This window comes from Lolium rigidum, chromosome 7 (genome assembly GCF_022539505.1).
Source record: "Lolium rigidum isolate FL_2022 chromosome 7, APGP_CSIRO_Lrig_0.1, whole genome shotgun sequence".
In the NCBI taxonomy this organism is placed as follows: Eukaryota; Viridiplantae; Streptophyta; class Magnoliopsida; order Poales; family Poaceae; genus Lolium; species Lolium rigidum.
The window spans coordinates 236,036,318-236,047,702 of record NC_061514.1 but is presented as its reverse complement, the minus strand read 5'-3'; positions in this window follow the sequence as shown (position 1 = coordinate 236,047,702).

The window sequence follows — 11,385 nt, the reverse complement described above, 5'->3', positions numbered from 1 at the left end:
TTGTCTGTTGTTTGCAACTTAATACTGGAAGGGGTGCGGATGATAACCCGAAGGTGGACTTTTTAGGTATAGATGCATGCTGGATAGCGGTCTATGTACTTTGTCGTAATGCCCTAATTAAATCTCATATTAGTCATCATGATATGTATGTGCATTGTTATGCCCTCTCTATTTGTCAATTGCCCAACTGTAATTTGTTCACCCAACATGCTATTTCTTATTGGAGAGACACCACTTGTGAACTGTGGACCCCGGTCCATTCTTTTACATCTGAAATATAATCTACTGCAAACTCTGTTCTTTGTTGTTCTTCGCAAGCAAACATCATTCTCCACACCATACGTTTAATCCTTTGTTTACAGCAAGCCGGTGAGATTGACAACCTCACTGTTAAGTTGGGGCAAAGTATTTTGATTGTGTTGTGCAGGTTCCACGTTGGCGCCGGAATCCCTGGTGTTGCGCCGCACTACACTCCTCCGCCAACAACCTTCACGTGGCCTTCATCTCCTACTGGTTCGATAACCTTGGTTTCTTATCGAGCGAAAACTTGCTGCTGTAAGCATCACACCTTCCTCTTGGGGTTCCCAACAGACGTGTGTCTCACGCGCCATCAAGCAATTTTTCTGGCACCGTTGCCGGGGAGATCAAGACACGCTGCAAGGGGAGTCTCCCACATCCAATCTCTTTACTTTGTTTTTGTCTTGCTTTACTTTACTTTATTTACTGCTTTGTTTGCGTTCTCTATATTGAAAACACAAAAAAATTAGTTACTTGCATTTACTTTATTCTGTTATCATGACTAGTCCTGTAGCCGTTACTCTATCACCTGAGGAATCGATCTTTACTTTTAAACAAGGGGGTGAGGAGAGTTTTAAAGAAGCTTGGTCTAGAATTTTTGATTCTTATAGTAAAACTGAACCTAAAATGACTCTAATTTGCTTCTTAGTAACTTTTAGTTTGGGCTTATTCTTCGTTATAGATATGCCTTAGATGTTGTAGTGGGAGGAGATTTCCGTCACTGTGATGGGGATCAAGCTTTTAATGCCATAAAAAAATTGGTTACATCATCTAGCTCCGCTAATAATTTTGATTCATCTCTTGCTAGCATTCATAATAGATTAAACACTCTCGAAACAAATATATCTTGTTTAAAAGAAGGGTACAACCAGATTCGCGAATATTATGATTATGTTCCAGTAAGCTTTGAACCTTCAATGTGGGTGCCTACTATTAAAGTTGCTATTTGTGGTGAAATTTTTTATGCCCGTCGTGATATTATGTCCGAGTTCTACCTTATGCCTAAAAGTATTTATGAATCTTTGACACTTTGGGAACTTACCGAAGGAGGAGAAGGAATAACTCTTACCGATAACTCGTTATAATTCCGAAGGGAATAGCTGAAGGCGTGTTCACAACCTTTCTTGGAAGAACGGTATCCACTGATTATCTCGTTGTTCAATGTGTAGGGACAGGACAAATCACACTTGGAAGATCCCTGCTGAAACTCGTGGGAGCAATCATAGATGTGGGGAAACACACTCTAAATTTTACCTCTACACCCGGATGCGGTCATATATTCCCTAAACCAAAGAGTAAGAATAAGAGTAAGAAGGGTAGGCGCAAAGCCCCTGGTAAGATGTAACATCCCAGGTTTTTCAAAAAGTAAAAAACTTGCATGCATGCATGGCATCTTTGCATTTGTTCATTTACACATAAAATGATAAGCACAAATATGACACAACCATAGCTACATACCCTAATTGCAGAGGTCCTAAGTTTCTACCATGCTATTTTAGTTCAAAACCTTGTTCCCTGTTGCCCAAAACAAAGCCCCAATTTTTACAAAAAATTTAGAAACTGGTTTGACCCTATTTGGATTCCTAAAACAAAAGTTATGAAGAAAACAGTAAAAAGAAAAAAGGAAAAAAACAAAAAGAACAAAAAAAAAACGGATCGGACCGGCCAAGATGGGCCAGCCCGACCGCACGACCCACTTTGGCGGGAGAAACGGCCCGCTATCGCGCCGAACCGTCTCTCTCTCCCCTTCCTTTCTCTCCTCTCACTGACCGGTGGGACCCATCTGTCAGCGGGGCCCACCCGTCAGCGTCGTCCTCTACCTTGGGCGTGTCCGACCCGCACTCTGCCGCCGCCGTGAAACCTAATCGGGCCGGCCCCACCTCGACGTCCGTGTCGTGGGGCACACGCATGCCCCCCTATAAATACCGCCGCGGACCCCCGCCTCCTTTTCCCCCAGATCGCGCCGCCTCTAGCGCTGCCTAGCGCCGCCGATTTCTCGACGGAGCCGCAGCCACCGCGCCGCCTCCAGCCGCCCTTCGCGGCCACCCTAGGCCGCCAAACGCCGCGCCGCCGCCACCAACCACTCTGCCGCGCCGCGCCGCACGCCGTAGCCGCCTCCGCCGCCGCCAGATCTCGCCGAAAATGCCACCACCGTCGCCTACAGCCGCCCGCCGCCGTCTTCCCCAACTCCGGCCGGCAGGTGAGCTCTCTCCCCTTTTCTTCTTTTTCTTTTTTTTTTCTTTTATTTGCTTTTTCGTTTTTAGCCGTAGGATTAGATCTAACGGATCACACCAGTGATCCGGCCTAACCGGTACTGACCAATCAGGTCACGCCACGTGGCCTGCCCAGTCAGCCCCTCCTCAGTCAAAGCAGTCAAACACGTTTAAATTTGAATTTAAATGCCAGATTTGTTGCACAACTTGTAAATTCAATATAAAATCAACCACTGGGCCAAATTTTACAAATTTTATATTTTCGGAAAGCTTACAATCTGTAGTACACAATTTTGCAATAATACTGTATAGGTTTTGTGTTAGATTTTGCGTCATAATTCAAATAGTTAAATTAAGTCTTTCATACTATAAAATTTGTATAAAATAATCTACTGGCCCAAATCTTATGATTTTGTACTTTCTGGAATCCTCAGAATATGTACTACAACATGGAATAAAAATTGTACAACTTTGATACGTGCACAAACTTGCTTTAGTAAAATCTATTCAAATCAGTAATTCGAGGATAATTCAAATTCTATAAATCGTTTTCGAATAATTCCAATTGCCCTATTCTTGTGTTACTGTAGCCTATCCAGGTAGGTCAAATTCATATTTTTACAACACTTAATGCTTGCTGTAGCTAATTAATAAGGTTGTATATGTAAAGTAGATACTCGATTAATGGTTTTTCTAAATCAAATTAAATGTCCAGAATACTTTATTAACATTGCACCTATCAGAGAACACATAATGCAACACTTACACACCACCCCTCTTGTGAAGTTAAATTGTTGCATAGCATGCATGCATACATGTCTATGATTGTTCATATCGAATGTTTGTTTATTTCTGTTGTGCTTGTTTGAATAGAGTGTGGAGGAGATCAAGGTGGTGCTTGTGGTTGTTGTGATTGTGCGGGTTGCTTTGATCAAGGCAAGTGACATTCAAATCCTACTTATTTTAATTATGCATTAGTGTTTTGAAACTAGTATGCATGGTAGGATTTTGTTTTCAAAAGAAAAGTATTATGCTATGCTTAGATCCTAGTAGCGTGTAGCCACCTCTTAAACCCAACTTGCTAGGATTATCGGAAGTGACTTAAAAATGATGAAAATGCTTTGTTTCACTTGTTGGTTAAAGTGTTGTTTGAAAAATTGAAAGTTAATAACCTTAATGAAACACCTGGGTGGAATTGGTGTGGCTTTGGATTATGTTGAGTGGCTACCTGGGGCTACATACCTGGCAGTGAAAACCATGGTATGTGGTGGTGCCCTGGGGGGTGAGTACACTTGTGGGTTGCCACCCAGGAACAAAGAGATTGCTATGTCTTCCGTGTGTAGTGTACTTCTAGTGCAACCACAATACATTATGGGCTCTATCTTAGCTAAGTACTTAGTGGGAAACCTTGCCTGGGTACCGCCAGAGGGTGGAATTTTGGGCACGGGCGGATCCGGTAGGTGGAGGGGCTACTAAGGAAAAGCTTCATGGTGACCTCGTCCTGGCCTTAATGAAGATGAAGAATTTTGGCAAAAAGGCTTGGTTGCGAATTGTGGGTAAAGAGCGCAACCTCTCGAGAGTTAAACCTAAGATCTTAGTTGTGTCCCCGGTTACGGACAATTTGAGTCTGTAGACAAGGAAGTACGGAATAATCTCATCACCTTTTCTGAATGATTAAAAGTTTGTGTAGAAACATAGGACGAGATTTTCCCAGGGCTACATATCTGGCAGTGAAAACCATGGTATGTGGTGGTGACCTGAGGTTTATCCTAGTTGAGTGGCCCCAGGGCTACGTACTCGGAAGTGAAAACCATGGTATGTGGTGGTGACCTGGGAGTCATCTTGACTTTGTGCCCTTTTTGTAAAAATCTTTTCAAGAGTTATAAAATGTTTTGTTTTAAATAAAATATAGGATAAAATTAGCTTTATGCAAATTTGCCTAAACTCCACTTGCCAAATATCATGTAGATAGTCATGCCTAAAAACATTCACCATATAAGTGTCATTTGCCAGTACATCATTGTACTGACCTCCATTCGTGGGGCTGCATATTCAAACGTGCAGGTTCGTCTGAGGAGGATTACTAGGTAGGATCTCGAGTCTACATTCCAACATGTCTGCCTGTGGCGCATGAAGATGATGGAGGCTCATTGAAGCTATTTCCGTTGTGTTTGCTTTGAACATTTATATTTGAGCTAGTCTATTTGACTATGCAATTTGTAAGACATTATTTTATCTCCTGAGGATCTATGTTGTAGTAAATTTGATACTATTGCTATGATTACTACATTTGAAATGTGTGTGCTATCAGTGATCCCGGGAATAGCACTATACACAGGTATCTTGCCTTTATTTAAAAGGTAGGGTGTTACGGAATGGTATCGGAGCATAGTGTTGCTCGTAGGATCGAGACCCTAGGATTTGGAAAACCATAGGATAAAACTTGTTTCAGTTATAATTATAAAAATCTTAATTCTTCACTTATCTATTCATTTGATTCTATTCTAACCTTGCCTCACTTTTCGAAATATAGATGGGCACCTTCACCAAGCTCTGGGTCCCTTACCCCGAGGACGACACCCCTTTCAGTGACACGCTGTCCCGGGTGTGCAGGTCTCTGAGTATACGCGCACCCATGTTCCGCGGGAGAGCCGTGATATCTGATGTACACGTCGTGGAACGCTGGGAGATCGAGACCACCATTGAGGGACGTCTTGTTCTGCCAGTTACCGACTGACATAGGCATCCCAAATGGGCCTGCCGAATATAGTACCCGGGGTTTATTGAAGGCCCACTACCCGAAGAATAAGAAGACTCGAGAGCCCAAGATGTATTTAAGGAAAAGATAGAGTTGTAATAGGAAGTGTTATTTGTAATCCGGCGGGATGAGTTAGAAACCATCCCGGACTCTGTAATCCTTGTATAGCACGAATCCCTCGGCTACACCTATATAAAGGGGGGTCGAGGGACGAGAAGATCATCAAATCATTGTCTGCAAACCCTAGTTTTCATATTCGTCGAGTACTTTTCGGCTGAAACCTTCGAGATCTACTTGCCCTCTACTTCTAACTAAACCCTAGCCTACAATCCATAGGCATTGACAAGTTAATCCCTTGTCAATTGGCGCCGTCTGTGGGAATTAGAGGCGTAAGGAGCTGATCTCGATGGCACGTTCAAGATCTTCGACATCGTCAACCGGAAGCAATACTATGGATCGAGGTAAACAGATCGCTGCTGGTCTTGTTGATTTTGTTCCTCACCCACCCTCCCGTTTGGATGCATATGCGTATCTGGCGGAGCCCTTGGAGATGACGTTCGGAAGATTCCACTTTCGCGTCGAGAAGGAAGGATCGTATCGTGTCGAAATTCCGATTTCGTCGGGATCGTCGGTGGTCGATTCTGACTTTTCAAGCTATGCATCGTCAACTGAGTCAGAAGAAGAAACTTCGGCAACACGTTACGTCAGCATCAGAGCAAGAGAGAAACTCGCCAAGATCTTCAGCAACGCATCGTTTGAGTCATCTGCGGACTCATATATAAGCGATGGCTCAAGCAATGTCGACAGTTACGACTTCATCGACAAATCTCTCACAGTGGGCAAGGTCTTCATCAATCTCAACAATGATGTCACCGAACCCAACATAGATCTGAGTACAAAATATCATCAGATTTATGCTATCGAAGATCAAGAGGAAACATCGGAGGCCTTCGACGAGTTGGGAAATCCTTTTGTCGATCCCTCGGATCTAAGGAGAGGTATGGGCACTAAATATGTCGGGCCCACACCACGCGTCAGAGTTCAACTTCCACAGGCAGCCTGGGATAGAGCGGCAAAAGCCATAGATGGTTCAGAACCAATGACGACGACAGCTACAGCTCAAGAACTGCAAGCTTATCAATATATGCGCCGCCATGTGGTGTGGAGGGCCCACGACCCCTTTCGCCTCCTTTTCTTCGCGAAACCCTTCGTCCCGAAGACCTAAGCCACATGGGGTACCTCGCGAAGAGTTACAGCCGCCTCTGCGGGGCGGAGAACACCAGAGAGAAAAGAGCTCTCCGGCGGGCAGGAATCCGCCGGGGAAATTCCCTCCGGGAGGGGGAAATCGACGCCATCGTCACCGACATCGAGCTGGACATCATCACCATCATCATCATCTCCACCATCATCACCGCCATCTCCTCCGCAGCACCTCGTCACCGCCGTAGCAATTTGGGTTTGATCTTGATTGTTTGATAGGGGAAACTCTCCCGGTATCTAGTCATACTTGTTGTTGATGCTATTGAGTGAAACCATTGAACCAAGTTTATGTTCAGATTGTTATTCATCATCATATCCCCTCTGATCATGTTCCATATGATGTCTCGTGAGTAGTTCGTTTAGTTCTTGAGGACATGGGTGAAGTCTAAATGTTAGTAGTGAACTATGGTTGAGTAATATTCAATGGTGTGATATTTAAGTTGTGGTGTTATTCTTCTAGTGGTGTCATGTGAACGTCGACTACATGACACTTCACCATTTATGGGCCTAGGGGAATGCATCTTGTATTCGTTTGCTAATTGCGGGGTTGCCGGAGTGACGAAACCTAAACCCCCGTTGGTATATCGATGCGGGAGGGATCGCGGGATCTCAGAGTTTAAGGCTGTGGTTAGATTTATTCTTAATTACTTTCTTGTAGTTGCGGATGCTTGCAAGGGGTATAATCACAAGTATGTATTTAGTCCTAGGAAGGGCAGTACATTAGCATAGGTTCACCCACACAACACTTATCATAACAATGAAGATTATTTAGCCGTATGTAGCGAAAGCACTAGACTAAAATCCCGTGTGTCCTCGAGAACGTTTGGTCATTATAAGTAAACAAACCGGCTTGTCCTTTGTGCTAAAAAGGATTGGGCCACTCGCTGCAATTGTTACTCTCGCACTTTACATACTCGTACTTTATTCCACTGTTACATCAAAACCCCCTGAATACTTGTCTGTGAGCATTTACAGTGAATCCTTCATCGAAACTGCTTGTCAACACCTTCTGCTCCTCGTTGGGATCGACATTCTTACTTATCGAAGATACTACGATACACCCCCTATACTTGTGGGTCATCAGGCTTGTGCTGCCTAGATCGCAAGATGCGATCTAGGCAGCATGTCGCTTACCTGATAGAAACCCTCGAGACGAAGGAGTTGGCAATGCGCCGAGATTGGTTTGTTTTGGGTTGAACGTGAGTTGTTGTTTATTCCATAAACCCTAGATACATATTTATAGTCCGGGGGACTTTCTAACGTGGGAATATCCCCACCGTACACGAGACAAACTCTAACTTTTAATCCATGACGCAATCTACTATAAAAAGATACACGGGTAAACTAGCCCAAATTCTCCATATAAGGCCGCTTCGAAATCTTCCACGTGTAATCTTCCAAGCCCATCTCTCTCGCGGCCCACCTCCTGATTTGACCAAAATCCGGTGATAACACATGCCCCCTGGTTTTGGCAATGATAATTCCAAAACCACTGCGTTTTTCCTTCGAAGGGTCATGTCGTGGCGAGAGCAGAGCCGTTACAAGCATCCGTCATCATTATGCCCTGTCTTCTCGGCTTCTCTACAAATTCGACAGCTTTGGCGTCGATTCCTTGGAAGCTGTAATGGCATTAAACCTTCACCAGTATTTCTCATTATTTAACCGTGCCGATCGGTTAGCTCTCTTTATCCTCTATTCCATCCCAGCCATCGGCACCAAAAAACCCTCTCCTCCTCGTAGCAATGTCTTCCTCTTCCTCTTCCTTCTCAAACCTCTTCCCCCAATCTTCGCCGAAGAAGAAGAACGAGGACAGCCTTCACCCCGCGGTGAACCCCTTCTCCTCCGACAAGGAGGAGAAAGAAGGAGAAGCAGCGAAGGCCAAGGCCTCCCCCTCCGCCAAGCTCCCGCCGAAGAAGCGCTCCCGCATGTGGGCGGACAGCGAGGACGAAGATGATGACGAATAGGACGAGGAGGAGGATGACTCCTCCTCCTCCATCGGGTATCCGCCGACCAAGCGCTTCCGCTCCTGGGCGGACAGCGAGGATGATGGTGATGACGAGGAGGAAGAGGCTCCGGCCAAGGGCTGGGGCAGCAGCGACGAGGAGCTCCTCGGGAGTAGCGCCGACGACGTCGACGGCGGCGATGACGAGGACAGCGACGACTAGTAGTATAGGACTAGTAGTAGCAAGTGCACTAGGCACCGGATCCCTCTTTTGAGAGCCATCGGCTCTTTCTTGTAAAGCCGCTCCTTGGAATTAATGAAATTGTTCTTTCCATTCATCCTTTAATTACTCCAATTTCATTCCTTCCGCCTGTCATGCTAAGACCGATAGCAACGCGTCGGACTTCTTTCCTTTTGGACGCCGATGAAACCGGATTCTAATCAGCTCGTAGGCTCAGAACTTCTCAATTTTTAGGCTGCGATTGGATATCTGACCAAAATTCTTCGCAATCCCTTAGCCGACAACAACTCATCGGCTATTTTGAGAATCCAGTCCCTTTCCTTTTCTTGCAGCACCAACACGAGTCCAAGCCCTGTACTAGACGACGGCTTTTCCTTCCCAGTTCCTCCCCGAGACGATCATGATGCGGCCGCGGCCGAGGCGACTCTAATCGGCTCTTAAAAAAAAAAAGGTCTATTGCCCCCGAGTCTCGGCCAAGGCACGACGGAGACGAGGATACGCAAATTAGCTCGTATGGACCTGGGCTTGATCATATCCGAGGGAGCTTCTTATGCGAGCCAGCCGATTCGAACATAAATCGGCTTCCCAAAGCAGAGAGCCTTCAAGGTGAGCTGCCCCCCGAGCTTCTTCAGTTCTTGCCGGCCAGATCGGCTCCTCTCCTTTGGTGGATCTGATGCGACTCATCCTTGACCTGATCCGCACGCCCAGGCTGCTCCTGACATTGTTCTTGAAGAGAGGATCTGAGCTTCCAAACTACTCCATTGAGGAGTTCCTTCATAAAAAATCTCCCTTTGTGCTCCATTGACCCTCCGATCGTAACGATTACTCCTCTTGAGTCGATGGCCATGCATCGGTTTTCATATCCTTAAGTCGATGTCTGCTGCATCGGCTTTTCCAAAAATGTTTTTTTATTTGGCCGATTTTTCTTAATCGGCCCCCAATGTTTCATTGCACGTATGTTCTCACATGTTTATCTGCACATGTTCATCTGATTATATGCCCCCGAGCCGATACCTGCTCGGATGACTGCGGATATCGGCTTGTATGGATAGCCGAGCACTCGCACTTGCACGTCGGCTTCGCAAAAATCCATGCCGACTCTCGTCTGCCGACGTGGCCACTGCTCAGTAGATCGGTGCTGAACGCAAGCAGAACATGTGATGAAGGTAATTTTGGCCGATTGCCGAATCCGCCTCCATATCCATTTGAGCGCTGTCCGAAGGTTCCGTAGCGTTCCTTCATAATTTTTGGGGCCGATCACAAGGATCAGCCTTGCCCGATTTGCTCATTGGTTTGATCTTGCTATTCGGTTAGGCTGGATAAAACCAACCCAACCTCGACTTGATGCGCTTGTCTGTCGTCCACCTTGAGTGCATCGTAGAGTCGTGGAGCACTAAGCTCGTCGGCAAGACGAGTACCATGTTTGTGCCGGCCGATGTTTCATCATCGGCTTTCCTTTGTTTGGGGCGCCACTCCATTTTCCGTGGACGACCCTCTTCATCCAGGGTTCGCTGAACCTTTGCAGCCGGATCAGGTCGTGCCTTCCTTAGCGTATGCAGGTATAACCTTTCGGCTTCCTCCGGGCCGCGCAACCGCCGAACCTCGCGCTTTTGGGAACGGCTGAGTCCGTCGAGGCACCACCTTGGCCGGTGGTACCTGTCTTCTTCTACTTCTCCCTCGTCTTCCGAATCCTCAAGATCTGCCCAACGAGGTGACTCAGGCGCGTTTGCTTTGTGGCGGGAGAGGCCCTAGGCGCTCGAACACGGACACGTTGGCTGCCTCCTTCTTCTTCTTGTTGCATTACGGGCAATTGCCGATTGTGGGCAATCGGCTCATTCCTGAATCCCAGCGAGTGTCCGAAGAAGGGGCAGTCCCGTGTCTGGCGTTGTCATCTTGCTCCCTTGATTCTTCTTTGGCACAGCGCTCGTGCTCCTCCTCATCGCGATTCTGCCGACGATGTCTTCTGGCTTCTCTAGCCAGACGATCTCCTTCATCATCATAGTTGGTCCGACGGCGTTGGTCATACTGACTCACATATTTGTTGAGGAGGTGATCAGAGAGGGGTCGCTAATATCTTATATTCTTCACCTCTCCCTCTGTGACGTAGCGCTTGCCATCATGACGGAGCCGATCGCGTGGAGCGGCCTCCTCTGTATCCTTGCTATGAGAGCAGCTGCCCTCATCTCCATCTTTGCCGAGTGGTTCCCGAGTCCTACCATGTTGATGCCGAACGAGGGACCCGGCTGGCTACCCTCGGGGTAGGTGACTTCCACCATGTTAACGGCGGGGAAGGGTTGGGTGTCGACCTTCATGGCGTACTCGGTTGAAAATTAGCCGCCCCTTCTCTATCGCCGCTTGGATGTGCTGACGCCACACCCCGCAGTCGTTGGTGGCATGGGAGAGCGAGTTGTGGAATTTGCGATACGGCTTTCCGTTCGGCTCTTTCGCCGTGGGGAACTTGAGACCTTCGAGGAATCGTCAATTGTTTCTCCTTGAGCAGGAGGTCGAAGATTTGTTCGAGTCTTGGTCACGTCAAAATCAAATCCCACAGGCGGCCCCGGTGGCTTTACCCATTTGCGGGACACGGGGGTTCCTCCTCGAGTCCACTCAGCCCTTCGCCACTTCTTGGTCTCCCGCGGGCACTTCATCTTCCTCTCGTATCGACCATGACTAC